This window comes from Prionailurus viverrinus, chromosome F1, assembly GCF_022837055.1.
Source record: "Prionailurus viverrinus isolate Anna chromosome F1, UM_Priviv_1.0, whole genome shotgun sequence".
Lineage (NCBI taxonomy): Eukaryota > Metazoa > Chordata > Mammalia > Carnivora > Felidae > Prionailurus > Prionailurus viverrinus.
In genome coordinates this window covers 10,930,062-10,947,217 of record NC_062577.1, presented here as the reverse complement: position 1 = coordinate 10,947,217, position 17,156 = coordinate 10,930,062, and the positions used below count along the sequence as shown (strand labels likewise).

General features: G+C 44.3%; 1 long non-coding RNA gene and 1 pseudogene across 1 annotated transcript in view; both read left to right on the top strand.

Moving 5' to 3' along the window:
- The window catches only part of LOC125154985 (uncharacterized), a 229,689-nt gene extending 218,539 nt beyond the window's left edge, over window positions 1-11,150 (top strand). Inside the window, exons 2-3 of the long non-coding RNA XR_007148010.1 lie at window positions 6,178-7,805; window positions 10,725-11,150. This is a non-coding gene — a long non-coding RNA (uncharacterized LOC125154985). The remainder of the gene's footprint in view (window positions 1-6,177; window positions 7,806-10,724) is intronic.
- Window positions 11,151-11,967: 817 nt separating this feature from the next.
- LOC125155640 (adenylosuccinate lyase-like) lies at window positions 11,968-15,522 on the top strand (annotated as a pseudogene).
- Window positions 15,523-17,156: the final 1,634 nt, after the last annotated feature.

Sequence of the window (17,156 nt, the reverse complement as noted above, 5' to 3'; positions counted from 1 at the left end):
TAATTTTCTTAGAGCCCAGGGAAGAGTTAAACCAAGTGAGGATTTTTGGTTTTTTGTTTTTTTAATTTTATTATTTTTTTTAATGTTTATTTGTTTTTGAGAGACAGAGAGAGACCAGGAATGAGCGGAGGAGGGGCAGAGAGAGAGGGAGACACAGAATCGGAAGCAGGCCCCTGTTTTGAGCTGTCAGCACAGAGCCCAAAGTGGGGCTCGAACACCAAACCGTGAGATCATGACCTGAGCCGAAGTCAGACGCTTAACTAACTGAGCCACCCAGGCACCCCAAAGTGAGGGTTTTTGGAGTTCTTAGAGGACTACTAGTTAATAGGCTGTGCAAATCCAGGCCACAAGGCTACCGGAAGCTGTTTTCATTTACACAGCAATACGCTTCCTACAGCTACCTGTGAGCATGTCAGAGCTATAGTGGGAAATTAGAAGTGTCTGTGGGGTGGGTGGGTCACTTCACTCAGTCTTGGTTTCTTTCAGGGCAAACTAATGATAATAACACCTACATCACAGCAACGTGCTGCAGATTCAATGAGGTCTATGTGATAGTGTCTGGTTCCCCTTAAGTATCCATTGTAGAGCAACAATTTTTGAGTTCCTACCACGTATTGTATAGGCATTGCCTCTAATCGAGTCCTATAAGATAGACGTGACCTTTTCCATTTTACAAATGAGCACCAGTGCTCAGAGGAGGTTAAGTGACTTCCTAAGGCACATAGTTAATGTTAAATCTCGACACACTAAGCACAGATATTTTACATGAACTGGGCTGGCCCTAATGTGACTCAATACTACTAAGCCACAGATAGCTTAACTTTTTTTTTTTTTTTTTTTTTTTTTTTTTGAGAGAGAGACAGAGAGCAAGCGAGGTAGGGGCAGAGAGAGAGGGAGACACAGAATCCCAAGCAGGCTTCAGGCTCTGAGCTGTCAGCACAGAGCCTGACACGGGGCTCAAACCCACGAACTGTGTGATCATGACCCGAGCCGAAGTTGGACACTTAACCGACTGAGCCACCCAGGTGCCCCCACAGCTAGCTTAACATTTAACATGGATCACAAACTGTGACAACATATGCATGATGATCTATCTGTGTCTCCCTCCTTAATCTGGGCGTTCTCAGAATAATATTCCTGGGTTTGGAGAATTTTTCTCCATTGCCTGGTAACTGTTATCAGGATTGCCGAAAAATTCTTGAATGTCTTCCAGAACAAGCAGAGAATGAATCTTAATTATTTTAACACAGGCTTTGTATCATTTGGGCAGCTGTTTATTCTTTCTCAGTTTATTTCTGTTGTCTTCCTCCACCAGAGTGTGAGGACCATGGAATCCAGACTGTGCCCCCAGTTTCTAGAGCAGCGCCTCGTGCTAGTAGATACATACTTAATTGAATAAAAAGAAAATGAGTGAATAAATGAAGATAAGGAGTCTTTTCTAACAGTATATGGCTCCATAGTTCTAAATTTATGTTCCATATCTGCTTTTATGCTGTTAAGGGTAGGGATTGTAATGTCATCTTATGGGCTCACATACAACATTTTCTTCTGGAAGCATCACAGTGGTTTGTTTTCTCCAACAATTACAGGAACCAGTGATGGATTTCTGCCAAGTGTCAGAAGGGCCCGACAGGCTTAGTAGTCGTAAAGCAAACACACTGCAGGCAAGATGCGCACTATTCTGACATGACATCTTCTGACATTAATGATCTCATTCAATGCCCAAAACAACACTGTGAGGGAGGTATTATGATCATCTCCAGGACACAAATGAAGAAATTGAGACACTAAAAATAATCACCCAAAGTCATACCGCTAGCAATTAGTGCACAATTAGCAGAGCTGGGATTTGAACCAAGCCTTCAGCCTCCAGAGTCTAAGTGCTTAATTACTTCTCTACAAAGCCTCTTGAAATCAGTGAATTCACAGTAAATATGAACAGCGATAATAACTATATAGCGGGACAGTATTTTGATATATTAAAGAATTTAGTTGTTGCTCTCAGTATTTCCTGAACTGTACAACCCTTTCCCTCCTTCAAATCTCAGTGATTTAGTATCTTCCGGGGGCATAGAACACAGGAAAAAAAAAAAAAAAGTAAGCTCTGTGCATAAACAAAAGCTTTGAAAGAATACCATTTTATCTCACCCCCGGGCCAGGTGGGCTTATCTTCTCATTGGAGGAGATAGAACTGGAAATTGTGGTGCTGGCTTCCCCTCCCTTAAGTTCTCTTGATGGGAGAGAGGGAAGAAAGTACTGCAGGGATCTGCAGGTGTGAGACTGAAATGACCTGAGCCTCCTCCCCATCCCTTATAGACCCAGGGAAACACCAGGAGGCTGATAAGCACCCACCCCCCGCCCCCCCAAAGTCCCAGGTTTCCCTGGTCCAGCATGAAATGGGGACAGTGGAATATAAAAGGCAAAGTGCCTGAGGCAGCCCCATCTAATTTCTCATAGTTGGTGTTTAGAAGAAGGAACAGTCTTTCTCATGGATCAGAGAGGCACGCATGGCAGAGACAGCTGAGTGTCGTGAGGTCTTGAGGTGGGAACGAACAGGGCCCAGGGATGACTTAGCGGATGAATGACAGAACACCTGACAGACATGAGGTAGTGTTCGCAGATATCACTGTGGTGATGTCGAGCAAGGACCAGCTGCATCAACCTTCCTGTCCCCCGAGCACCTTGATGGCTTGGTGCTAGGGAGCCATTCAGCCTCCCCCTGCAGGATGGAGCTGGGGCAACACTGGAACTGACTGAGGAGGCTTCTGTTACCAGGCAGAAAAGGAGCTTGTAACAAAAATTATTATAGGAAAATACAATTAATGTAGACAACTAAATGTCTTGCATATTAGAATTCATGCTTGTGAATCATCTTCAGTAGAGCAGGTAACATTTATTGTTTGCTACATGCCAAGAACTGTGCCAGTATCTTGCATCGGGTCCTCAGGCTTTATCTCGTTGGAGTGAAATAAAAGAGCAGAAATTTGGAATTAATGTTTATCATCTTGTTTCTCTCATCCTTTATATTCAATTTCCAAGACCTATGGCGTCTACATCCAAAATACACATGGACTCCATCCACTTTTTATTTTGCCTGGTACCACCATAGTCTAAGTTACGGTCAAAGCTGCCACGTATAAAGACCAGGAGAAAACAGGCAGACTGTGTAAAGCTGAAAGAGGACTGCCTTGACAACCTTTGACAGTGTCTTAAAAGGGGGGGGGTGGCTAGGGAAAGGTACCTACACATTCTGGAGGCTGGGGTTATCAAAGGGAGGTTTTAAGACAGAAGAAGGCAAGCAAGGTCTTGGTTAGAATGTGTGAACTTGGCAGGAGATGCTGGTCTTCTCTTGGAATCTGTTAAAGAACAAAAATTCAACGGAGTAAATTTGAAGATCTAATTGGCTCTATTCAACAACTCATGCGCTGGTCATGATTGCTTCTAGTAAATGGAGGGGCACGCTGAGGAGTTGTACAAAATGGAAGGATTTTGTAGACTGGAACAGAGCAGTTGGGACAAGGAGGTTATTAGCAAATGAAAAGAAAGGACTATTTCAGGCAAGATTAACTTCCCTTAAAGGAAGGTGGTAGGAGGAGGGGGTGGGGGGAGTGTTTTACCGTGCAGATTACCTAACTAGTGCTGGTCAGAAAATTCCAGACTGAGTGCTTTAAAATTCCACTCCTGGGAGAGGCTGACATTGCAGTTACCTTAGGTATTAAATCTACTAGAGCTTACCATAAGTGACTCCATTTGGGGCCTGTTTTTTGTTTTTGTTTTTGTTTCTGGGTTTTTTTGTTTGTTTGTTTTGTTTTAATTTTGTTTCTGGTTTTTTGTTGTTGTTGTTGTTGTTGTTTTAATAGAACACATGGGTCTGTTCAGAGTTATTTGTGGTCTTCTCTTGGTACATATGGATGAGTCTGAATGAAGTGATGGTAAAATTATTTGAACTTGTTTAGTGCCATACATCATGGTTTAGTATGGTCTGTCTCGGTATAATTTGTTACTACTTCTTTCTTGGCCTTGTGCAATGACCCAACTAGTTTCCCTGCTTCCTTCCACACTTTTCCACCTCGATTTCTTTCTTGACAAAGCAGCCAAAATGACCTTTTTAAAAAGCTCAACTTGGGCATCATTTTCCTGCCTAAAATGCTTCATTGGCTTCCCACTGGACTCAAAATAAAATCCAAAATTCTTGGTGCAGCCTGCACCCCTGTCGATAATTCCAGTATCATCCTGTGCAACCCCCCACCCCCAGCTATGTTCCATTAACCCTGGATTCGGGATCTTTGCCTGGATCTCCAGAACCTGAAGTGTGTCTGAGATGACCTGTGCTTCTGGGGAATGAAGGGCACCACCCGTGTTCAGGCCAGCTTCCTGCAGCTCTTCGAGGGAGGTGACCAGAGGATACAGCAGCTTGACAAGATGGTATCGGAAAAGGCAGGATTTAAGGGTTTTCATCACCATACGGCCGACCTGATGTGGGCAACAAAGGCAAGTCGAGGGCAAAGCACAAGCTAACAGTTGTCCCAGGTGGGATATGTGTGACATCCCTCAGGCACTCCTGGCTGCCCAGGAACAAAGGAAAGGGAAAAACCAATGGTTAACTGATAGAGGTCACAGTCATGCAGGACGCGAGTCTCCATCGGTTTGCAAATGTCTTAATGGTTTACAAGGAAAAAAGCAATTTTATCAACAGCCAAACTTCCAGAAACCTATAGATTCAATTTCCTGGGACCTTGATGTCACCCTGCCCCCCATAGGATAGAGAAAATTCTTAATATAATCAGTTACTTCTTACACTTATAATGCAGCTCTTTCTGCCCATGGGTCCTGTCCTCAGCCTTTTATGAAGCCACCTTTTTTGTACCAAAGATGTCTCAAGAATTCTTTCCTGACCGTGGGCTCCGAACCCCAACACTATAGATTACATAGTTTTGGTGTCCAACATGGGGCTTTGAGTCTTTTCATCTGGACTCTGAGCCTTGGTGCACATGTGATGAGTACTTCCTCTTCTCTCCCTTTACTTTCATTTCACGGGCTTTTCAATGAATATGGTCTTATTTGAACACTTTCATGTTGATTGCTCAGGCTGCAATCCTCCAGCCTGTGGCCACTCTAAAAAGTAGCCTGCTTTTTGGCTGGAAGCTAGTACCTTGGCCAGAATGGTAGTAAGAGCCACAAACTTGATGCCCTCTCTTTATTCCTGTCCTTATCCAAAGTTGTCTATTTAGACACGGGACCATCAACTAAGTGACTAGCATGGCTACTGATCTTAAGACTCCTGTGTAAGGTTTCCTCCTCACTGGTCTAATGTGATCCCCTTTATATCTCTGGTCTAACTGTTTCTGGCCTAGAGACTTCCACTCAGAGCTGGTGGAAACCAGTACTTGATTGAATTAAAGCCCAACTGGGGACCCTTTCCTAGGGAGATTGGCTGTAAAGACTACATGTGCTGGAATGTCATTTAGACCATGATGGATTTCTTTTTTTTTTTTTTTTAAATTTTTTTTTTTCAACGTTTATTTATTTTTGGGACAGAGAGAGACAGAGCATGAATGGGGGAGGGGCAGAGAGAGAGGGAGACACAGAATCGGAAACAGGCTCCAGGCTCCGAGCCATCAGCCCAGAGCCTGACGCGGGGCTCGAACTCACGGACCGCGAGATCGTGACCTGGCTGAAGTCGGACGCTTAACCGACTGCGCCACCCAGGCGCCCCGACCATGATGGATTTCTTAACTGACTGAGCCACCCAGGTGCCCCTAGACCATGATGGATTTCAATCTTTACCGTTCTCTGTCAGTGTCCTCTACTAATTACTTAAACTACAAAATTGGGTAATTTCCCCTTGTAAAACTTTTCTAGTGTTTTCCATAAGGTTAAAAACAGCGGGTTCTTCAAGGTAAACTAAGGCATGGTCTTTTATGGCATGGCCTTCAAGGCATGGCATGGTATCTTGGTCCATATTTTGGCACCCATTTCGCGGTCTAGAATGCAATGGGGATGTGAGGGGATGTTAGCCTCCCTCCTCCAGGGCCTTTAATGGCAGGCGGTGATCATAGCAATTTCATTTGATTTCAGGTCACTTTGACACCAGAAACCTTTTACATATCCTTCGTGGGACACTACCTGGGAGGCAGGGGGGATTTTCTTGGTAATGGACCTTCTCTACTTTTCTAGGAGCATAGGAGCTTATTCTTCAGCCCCCAAGGATTCTTTCTTGGGATGCCTTTTAAACCACTGGAATCAATTTGGATTGCAAGATCTAAGGAAAAAAAGAAAAACTAATCTTCTTCTGTAACATTTCCTGGTCTCAGTACTCCTTAGGAGAAGAGGAAAAATGGCCCATCAACAGGACATTAAGCTTCAATATGATCTATCAGATGTCTTCTGCAAGAAGCAGGGCAAATGGACTGTGGTACCCTATGCTCAGGCCTTCATGTCCCTAAATCAGGATCCAGACCTGAGGTCCTCTTGAAGAATTTTTCTAGCCACCAACCAGGTTGATAAAATCCCTCTGGACATACTGGATGATGATGTCTATATAGGCCCATTCCTCCTAATAAAGCTGGGCTTAGTGGAGGAATCACCAGTCAGTCCAGACAAAGAAGATACTGGCTCTGTTGCTATGCCTTCTCCTTATAAACCCAAGACCTCTCTGCTCCCAGCCCAGCTGGGACTTAGTTGGAGTGGGACTCCCTGTCTTCCAGAAGATCCACCTAAATTTGGAATCTGCCCTTTTAGGGAAGTTGCCAATGGAGAAATGGGCACAATGAGAGTCCATGTCTCCATGGCAGACCTGGCTCAGATAAGACAACAGTGAGGATGATATTCTGAAAATGCTCTCAGTTTATTGAGGACTTTCAACAAATATCTATCATGTAGGATATGACCTGGATATGTAGATATCATATTAACCCTTTGTTGAATCCTTGAGGAAAAGAACTGCATCTGGGCAGGAGATCAAGAGTCCAGTGATGAACTGGCAACAAGAGACAGGGAACATTATCTACGGAGAGAGCTGCTGTCCCAAATACTGAACCACATTGAAACTATCAGGATAGTCAGGAAAGGGAAAGACGAGATGTATGGTTTGACAGAAGGAATGAAAAAAGGATTTACTAAACCTGTAATTTTAACAAAAATCAGGAAGTCACCCAAAGAGTTGATTAAAATCCTGCTCTATTTCAGGGTTGCTTAATAGAACGCTAATCCTAAATATACAAACCTGGACCCAACTATACCTGAAGGAATGCCTATTTTAAACATGCATTTTATAAATCAGTGGGCACTTCACATCCGCTGGAAGTTAACAAAAATGACTTTAGACCCTCAAATTCCCACTCAGCACCTCTTGGAGGTGGCTTTTGGAGTTTTCAATAATAGTGACATGGCATTAATACCAGAAAAGGACCAGAGGGCTGAGTTACAGGGTGTGATAATCGGCTCAAATATTGGCTGCTGCTATCTCGAGCTTCCCACAACACCAGACTAGCCAGAAGTCCTTGCTAAGGGCTGACTCCAGATGACAGGTCAGATAAGATCCCATGTTTCAGACATGGCCAGATGGGATATTGGAGCAGAGATTGTCCCAACAAGGGCTCTCCCCCTGGGTCATGCCCTGCTTGTAAAAACAAAGACATTGGATGAGAGACTGTCCTTGTGTCCAGAGAGAGAGAGAAGGTCAAGCACTCACCACCCTGCCCAAGAGTTAAAACCAGAGAAACTGGCATGACAGGGCCCTGAGGCTGGTCCGGCTCCCTTTGTCATCTAGATGACTGAGCCCCGGGTTGCCCTGGATGTGGGAGGTAAGTTTGTCAATTTTCTTATTGATACAGGAGCCACTAATTCTGTTCTTTTTCAGCACACTGGCCCTACTTGTCTTTCTAACCATAAAGTTGTTGGCATAGAGGGGAGAACTAAAATGTGCCATCAAGCAATGTCTTTAACCTATAAATATAAAAGTCAGTTGGCTGCTCGTGTTTTTTTAGTCCTTCCATCTTGTCCCACTCCATCACTGGGATGAGATTTAACATATAAACTGGGAAGCAGTTACTAAATAAGGAGACAGCTCGTTGTCTTTAACACCTGGAGAGTTAAAACCTTACCCTGATATCCCTTCTAATATCTGGAAGGAAGTAAATCTACAGGTTTGGGATTATGATGCTCCAGGATGGGCTCTGAGAGCCCAACCAATTAAAGTGACTTTAAAGGTCCCAACCACTGTACCGCATAGAAAACAATACCCTTTAATACTTGAGGCCAAGGCCAAGTCACAACCACTTATAGACAAATTTCTTAAACATGGTCAAAGCCTTGTCACTCTCCTTCTAACACTCCAATTTTGCCAGTAAAAAAGGCAAATGGAGACTATCGAACGGTATACGATTTAGCTATAAATGAAGCAATAGTGCCTGTTCATCCCATAGTGCCGAGTCCATACACTATTCTTTTTTTTAAATGTTTATTGATTTATTTTCAGAGACAGGGTGGGAAGGGACAGAGAGAAAGGTAGAAAGAGAATCCCAAGCAGGCTCCACACCGTCAGTGCAGAACCCCATGTGGGGCTCGATCTTATGAAGCATGAGATCGTGACCTGAGCCTAAATCAACAGTCAACCAACTGAACCCCCCAGGCGCCCCCATATACTATTCTCACCCAGGTCCCTGGTGACACCAACTGGCTTACAGTACTGGACTTAGGAGATGCCTTCTTTTGGTTCCCTCTCAGTGACGAAATGCAGCCACTATTTGCCCTTGAATGGGCCTCACCTTCAAGCCCACAGGCTGCTCAATTAACTTGGCCAGTCTTGCCACTGGGATTTAGAGACAGTCCTCACTTCTTAGGGGCTGTGCTTAGTAAAGACATCCATGATATCTCCCTGACTCAAGGGACTATAGTACAATATGTGGATGATATTCTAATCTGTAGTCCCACAGAAGAAATGTCTGATAACAATTCTATATTTTTATTTAATTTCTTGGCAGACAGAGGTATTGAATCTCCCCTAAAAAGGTAGAAATACTGAAACAGAAAGTATGATATTTGGAATATGAACTAACACCAGGACCCTGTCTATGGACAGAGAAAAAGGCTATATTAGATCTTGGAATCCCAGCTATGAAAAAACAACTCTGTACTTTCCTAGGCATGGCAGGTTTTTGCCACCTATGGATTCCTGGATTTGGGCTCTTGGCCAAACCACTGCATGATTCAGTTAAGGGCCCTGATGAAGAATCTTTACTCTGGACTAACGCTCAGTGGATGGCCTTTCAAACAATAAAAGCTAGGCTTTCATCAGCCCCAGCTTTGGCTTTACCAAATTTAGAAAAATCTTTCACTTTATACGCAGCAGGAAAACAGGGACAAGCTTTGGGGGTTCTTACCCAGAAATTAGGAAATGAAATAAGACCAGTGGGCTATTTTTCAAAGTCACTTGATAATGTAGCTCAAGGGTGGCCAACTTGTCTCTGAGCAGTGGCTGCAACAGCCCTCCTGGTAGAAGGAGCCTCAGAACTTAGTATGGGACAGTCCCTGACTGTGATGACTCCACATCCGGTCCAGAGTGTCTTAGAAACCAAAGGCCACCAATAGATAATGGGAGGCCAACTTACTAAATTCCAGGCTATGCTTTTAGATACATGAAATAATACTTAAAACCTGTTAAATTTTGGGGCACCTGGGTGGCTCAGTTGGGTGAGCGTCTGACTTCGGCTCAGGTCATGATCTCATAGTTTGTGAGTTTGAGCCCCGCGTCGGGCTCTGTGCTGACAGCTCAGAGCATGGAGCCTGTTTCAGATTCTGTGTCTCTCCATCTCTTGGCCCCTCCCCTGCTCATGCTTTGTGTCTCTCAATAATAAATAAACGATTAAAAAAATTAAAAGAAAAAAAACCTGTCAAATTTTAAACCCAGCTACCCTTATGCCTGGGCCTGACCATTGTACTTCTATGTTGGAACATGACTGCTCAGGTTATCAATCTTGTTCATTCTAGCAGATCAGATTTAAAAGATTCCTCTATTGAAAATGCAGATGATAATTAGTTTACTGATGGCAGTAGCTTCATGGATGAGGGAGAGAGAAAAGCTGGATATGCTATAGTTAGTCTAATTAAGACCATTGAGGCAAAAGCCCTTCCAATAAATACTTCTGCTCAAAAGACTGAATTGATAGCTCTTATCCATGCTCCCCGATTGGAGCTTCAAATATGTTTTTCTGATGCTACATATCCATGGAGAAGTCTGGAAGGAAAGAGGACTAGTTTCAAGGCATAATTCCCCAATCAAATATGGGCCTGAAATTATTACTCCTCTTGAGGCTGTATACCTACCTAAGGAGGTACCTGTAATTCACCTCAAAGGATATCCAAAGGATATGATCTAAAATCTAAAAGAAACAATTCAGCAGACCATCATGCCAAGCAGGCAGCGTGGGATAAACAAATATTTGATCTTATACCAGTCTTAACTCCAGTAAAGTCCATAGCTCCAGTCTATTCAGGCCAAGAAATTCATATAGCCCAGGAACAAGGATATTCAAAAAATTCACAAGAGTGAAAAATCTTCATACCCAAGAATAATCGACGGAAGGTAACACAGGGTTTATAAACACCGGGCTATTCATTTGGGCAAAAATGCTTTAAAACATTTAATCAAAAATATATTTGATGGAGTAAACTTCACAGCCTCAGTAAAGCAGTTCTGCCAATCCTGTATTGTTTGTGTGCAGGTAAATCCAGAAGGCACCGTCCGCCCTCCCCCACTTTTAAACCAGTCCAAAGACTTGGATCATACCCAGGAGAGGACTGGCAGCCTGATTTCACACAAATGCCTCCTTGCAAAGGCTGTAAGTTTCTACTGGTGTTTGTTGATACCTTCACAGGATGGATGGAGGCCTTTCCACGTGAAACCGAAAGAACCACAGAAGTAACCAAAGTTTTGTTGTGAGAAATTATTCCCACATTTGGCCTTCCACGATCCCTTCAAAGTGACAATGGTCCCTCTTTTACTGCAGAAACAACTCAACAAATAGTGCAAGTTTTAAAAACTAAGTATTTTCTGTGTTCAGTCTGGCGTCCACAATCCTCTGGGAAGGTAGGAAAAGCTAACCATACTTTAAAATGACACCTTACTGGGGCGCCTGGGTGGCTCAGTTGGTTGAGCGTCCGACTTCAGCTCAAGTCATGATCTCGCGGTTTGTGAGTTCGAGCCCCGCCCCGGGCTCTGTGCTGACAGCCGGGAGCCTGGAGCCTGCTTCGGATTCTGTGTCTCCTTCTCTCTCTGCCCATCTCCCCGCTTGGGCTCTGTCTCTCTCTGTCTCTCAAAAATAAATAAATAAATGTAAAAAACAAGAATTTAAAATGACACCTTACTAAACTTAGTCTTAGAGACCCAGGAAAATTGGGTTACTCTTTTACCAATAGGACTTCTCAGAGCAAGAACTGCTTCAAAACAACCTCTAGGACTCAACCCTTTTGAGTATTTTACGGAAAGCCATTTCTTCCAGTGGATCTGTTATTAGATGAAGATTGTAATGCTTTGTTAAATTATTCACTTGAGGCTAGTTTAATTCACAAATTACTTAATGAGTATACTGATCACATGCTCTCCAAACCTGATTTAACTACAACTGAAAGTCCACCCCATGTAAGTCCTGGAGATATAGTTTATTGAAAAAATTGGAAGTCAAATACAGCCGGAGACTTAAATCTAAAATGGAAAGGTCCATATCGGGTCATATTATGTACTCCCCCTGCAGTAAAATTAGAGGGACACTTCACGGGCTCATATATCTAGAATAAAACCTGTACCTCCTTCACAGGAGACCCATGAGCAAACAAATGCACCTCCAACTCTGTGAACCTGTAGAAGATCTCAAACTCCTCTTCAAATGATGATGAAGGTTGTATATTTCCTCTTTGATTTCTGTCCACCTATCTTGGCTGACAATTCCTTTCTACAATGGGCACAACATGATGCTAAACTACAAAATCAAACAGCTAGTTGCGTATGTGGAGTTTTGCCCATGTCAAGTACATCTGGGTTACCCTGGTGGGTTTCCCCTTTACAAGGCACAGATTGGCTCTCTCTCTATTCTTATATTTCAGTGATGATATATAATGATGCAATGTCTTGTGATAAACCTATCACTAATTAGGATGTTTCTTCCTGGCCCATGATCGATAGGATATGGAATTTACCGGGACATAACCAGACTTTTTCATGCCCTCAAACTATTAAAATCTTAACTGATTTTACAAACCCACAAATTGCTGCCTGCCAACAAGTGCCATAGTTATGAAACCCTACTTATCACTATGCTGAGAATGGCATATATCAAATTTGGGATGTATATTTATGGCTCACACCCACGACTGGACAGCTCAGTCAAAAGGCACTTTTATGCTGGGGACAAAGAAATCATACATATGATACCTGGGAAAATAGCCAACATCTGGGCGTTTAGGATGGCTATCATTAGAAACAAGTTCCCAAACCATTGTGCTCCAGGCTACTGACAAGTTTGCTACTGATTGGATAAGGTGACCTGGAATCAGACGGCCAGCTCCAAATAGAACCCACTGGTTATGCGGGACTAACCTATGGCCCTGGCTTCCTCCAGAGTGGATAGGTTGTTGCACCCTAAGTTTTGCCTGGATTCATGGGCACATTAACAAAACCATCTCTACCCTGACTAATCTTCCCAATTTAAAACAAAGGTGGGGGCACCTGGGTGGCTCAGTTGGTTAAGTGTCCGACTTCAGCTCAGGTCACGATCTTGTGGTTTGTGGGTTCGAGCCCCACCCGCGTTGGTCTCTGTGCTGACACCTCAGAGCCTGGAGCCTGCTTCAGGGTCTGTGTCTCCCTCTCTCTCTGCCCCTCTCCCGCTTGCCCTCTGTCTCTGTTTCTCTCTCTCAAAAATAAATAAAAACATTAAAAAATTTTTTAAAAACAACAAAGATGGACACGATCTGGTTTTCAATGGTATGATCATTTGGCATCCATTTTTCTCCATCTGTAGGGTTAGAAAGTACAATTTGGCACATGGAAGTCCTCAGTAAATACACCATAAAGGCACTCAGTGATTCACAGAACAGTATCTCCTTACTTAATACTGAAGTTGCACAGATGAGCAAAGCAGTTCTACAAAATAGAGTGGCTTCAGATGCTCTAACCACAGCACAAGGTGGCACATAGGGCATTATTGAAACAGAATTCTGTGTGCACAACCCAGGTTATCACAGAAATGTCACAGGGTTACTAAAAAATGTGAATATCCAAATTGGAGCTCTACAAAGTCCTTCTCTCTCATTTTTTAAAAAATTTATTTTTTAAGTGGGGTAGGGGCAGAGAGAGAGGGAGAGAGAGAATCCCACACAGGCTTCACACTGTCAGTGGTGCGAGGGCAGAGCCCCATGTGGGGCTTGAACTCACGAACTGTGAGATCATGACCTGAGCTGACATCGAGAGCCGAACGCTTAACTGACTAAGCCACCCCAAAATCCTTCTCTCTCTTTCAATGATTGGTTACGTTCCTGGCCTGGGGAGGGTTATGGTCAACAATTAGGGATCTTTTCATTGGACTTCTCATTCTTTTTTTTTTTTTTTCACATTTATTTATTTTTGAGAAACAGAGTGAGACAAAGCGTGAGCGGGGGAGGGGGAGAGAGAGAGAAGGAGACACAGAATCAGAAGCAGGCTCCAGGTTCTGAGCAAGAGGTCAGCACAGAGCCTGATGCAGGGCTCGAACCCACGAACTGTGAGATCATGACCTGAGCTGAGGTCGGACACTCAACCAACTGAGCCACCCGGGCGCCCCTGGACTTCTCATTCTTATAGCCACACTCATTGTAGTGTGTTGCTTTCTTAATAACTCACTACTTGGTGCCAAGACTCCTTCCCTGCCATAACTTCAAGCTGCAGGTGATCCTTTCCACTCCACACGTGTGCCCCCCCCCCCTTGGACTCGCTGCTTCTCCTTTCATAACTCCTACTTACAAAAGCCCCCCACTGACAGTGTTGACCCATAGTTAGGGACATCCCCACGCCCCTATTCAGCAGGAAGAAGTTACAGAAGACAAGACCTTCCACTCTCAGCAACCTTAAAGATTTAGAGGTTAAAATTGTTCAGGGTGGAGAATGACGTGGGGAAACCGAGGCAAGCTGAAGTCAAAGCACAAGCTAACAACCACCTGGGGGAGGGGAGGAACCTCCCAGGTCAGGTGGGATGAGTGTGACATCCCTCGGGCACTCCTGGCTGCCCAAGAACCAAGGAAAGGGAAAAAACTAATGGTTCACTGATAGAGATCCCAGTCATGCAGGACAGAGTCTCCATCAGTTTATAACTATCTTAATGATTACAAGGTAAAAAGGAATCAAAAAAACTTTTTTAATGTTCATTTATTTTTAAGAGAAAGAGAGCGAGCGAGCAGGGGAGGGGCCGAGAGAGAGAGGGAGACACAGAATCCGAAGCAGGCTCCAGGCTCCGAGCTGTCAGCACGGAGCCCGACGCAGGGTTCGAACTCACGAACAGTGAGATCATGACCTGAGCTGAAGTCAGACGCTTAATGACTGAGCCACCTAGGCGCCCCTAAGGTAAAAAGCAATTTTATCCATAGCAAACTTCCAGAAACCTGTGGATTCAACTTATTGGGACCCTGATGTCATCCTCCCCTCCATAGGATAGAAAATTCGTATATAATCAGTCACTCCTTACACTTACAATGCAGCTCTTTCTGCCCATGGGTCCTGTCCCCATGCTTTAATAAAACCACTTTTTTTCTGCAACAAAGATGTCTCCAGAATTCTTTCTTGGCTGTCGGCTCCGAACCTCAACACTTCAAACCACATCAGACCTATATACGAAAAGTGGCTATTCAGGTGCTGGCTAGGTTGGGGGCATTCACGCATAAAATTTGTACTGACATATGACTCCTGGCACACCTCAGGGAGATAAGGGAACCCTCTGAGAGACAGCAGATTGACCCAAGTGCAATGCCACACAAGCAGAACCCTGTGTGCTCAGAGCGGTGCTGCAGCATCTGTGCATTGGTTTGAGGGCACAGCGGATGACAGTGTCCATCTATGTATCTGTTTGGCTGAGGCACTTCTCGCTGCAGATGTTACACTGAATCCGCTGCAGAACATTTCTGAAGGATTGGCGGTATACCCCGAAGTAATTGAGCAGTGCGTCCAGCAAGAGCTGCCTTTCACGGCCACGGAGAACGTCATCACGGCCATGGTGAGAGCTGGGGCTAGCTTCCAGGATCGCCACGAGACAATAAGAGTGCTTTCCTAACAGGCAGCTGCTGTGGTCAAGCAGGAAGGAAGCGGGTGACAGTGGCCTCATAGAGCGAAGCCAGGATGATGCCTCTATCAGTCCCATTCACTCCCAGTCGGACCATCTACTGGATCCTTCTTTTATGGGTCGTGCATCCCAACAGGTGCAGAGATTCTTAGAAGAGGTTTATCCCCTGCTAAAACCACATGAAGGTGTCATGAAGTTGAAAGCAGAATTACGTCTGTAGAGGTGGAAGAGAATTAAACAAGAAATCCTCGTTGGCTCTGTTAACTTTTGTTACTGAGTCACGGAAACTTGCTCCTCCAGTGCCTTATTTTACCTCAAGAGCCGTTAACCTGCAATTGATACGGTACTTTTTGTTTGCATGACACATTTCTCAGCATTCACAATGCAGAAATAAACTATGTTAACTTGGACTCTGTTTTCTCTGTGTTTTCGTTTGCCTGTTCTAACAACAACCCCAAAATGATCTATCTGTAACACAGCCCAGTCTCCATCACTTCGGCACACCACAAGGGTAGAAAGGAGTCACACAGCTAGCACCCTTTCGTCTAAGGCAGAACTTCATGCCTCCCCGGACCACAAGCCCATTTCCCTCCAGAGATCCAGCCCAGAGCCCAGCTGAACACACAAATAGGCAAGCAGAATGAAGTTGGCCCCAGGCCTCCGCACATCTCACCTCCCCCCCACCCCATGGCCCTCCAAGCTTCCTGGCTGCACCCTTCTGCCCCCCACTCCCAGGCCAACTCCTAGCCTCTGAGTCACCGGGGAGCTTTCTTTGTGGGATAGTTAACAAGGGTTTCAGTGTTAATATAAAACAATGTCCAGTGAAATCCATTGTTTCCTAAGTGACTCCCCTATTTTAATGACAACTGATGCTGCCTCTGTGCCTTCATACATGATGTCCCCTCTGCCTGGATGATCCCCAACTCTTCCAGATACTACATTCCTATAGAATCCGTCTGTGCATAAAGAAACCTCTCAAATCCCCATTTTATATTGGGTCCTTTAGGACATGATCTCAGCGCCTGTTATATTTGACAGCATACATTTTATAATCGTACGCTAATTTGTACATTTATATGTCTAATATCGCCTCTCTAGTAGATCGTAAACTTCATGAACTTACTACTAACTCAGTGCAAATGAAAGAATTGTAGGGAGTGTGTGTACCCAGGCTTGGCTTTGGAAAAGAAGCTGGGTATCCTTCTGAAGCCCTGGGCTCACTTCTGCTCCATATACCTAAAGGTAGCTTAGTCTGCGACCAGGTCATAAGAAAGGTAATTTTTAAAATTTTAAGTAGCGATACAGTAAAACCTTGCATTGCAAGTAACTTGTCAGCGAGTGTTCCCCAAGATGAGCAAACGTTTCTAATAAATTTTGACTTGATAAATGAGCGATATCTTGCCATATGAGTAGTGCGTCATGCCAAAAGTCACATGACCGCAACTGAGCCAATAATTCTTGAAATTCGCTTTGATAGACAAGTGCTCTGCGTTACAAGCATGTTTCCGGAGCGAATTATGCTCGCGAACCAAGGTTTTACTGTAGATCCTTGCTACAACAAATAACTGTGTTGTGAAGGTGACAGATGTGTAAAGTGTGGAGGCCGCTTTTAGGCAAACAGGCTCGAGCGATGGGATACAGAAAGGGCCTGGTGACCACCTGGCTGAATACACACAGGCCCTTCGGGCAACTCACCCTGAAATATCCATAGGCTCTAACTGACCAGCGGGCGACTTGCAGCTAGGCACGCTTACCCAAAAAGGGAAATTCTGTACGTCACCATACCTCCTCACTTTCCCTCCTTGAAAGCGGCCCCCACCCTCTGCCTCCTGGCAGACTTGCCTCTCCTCTGCT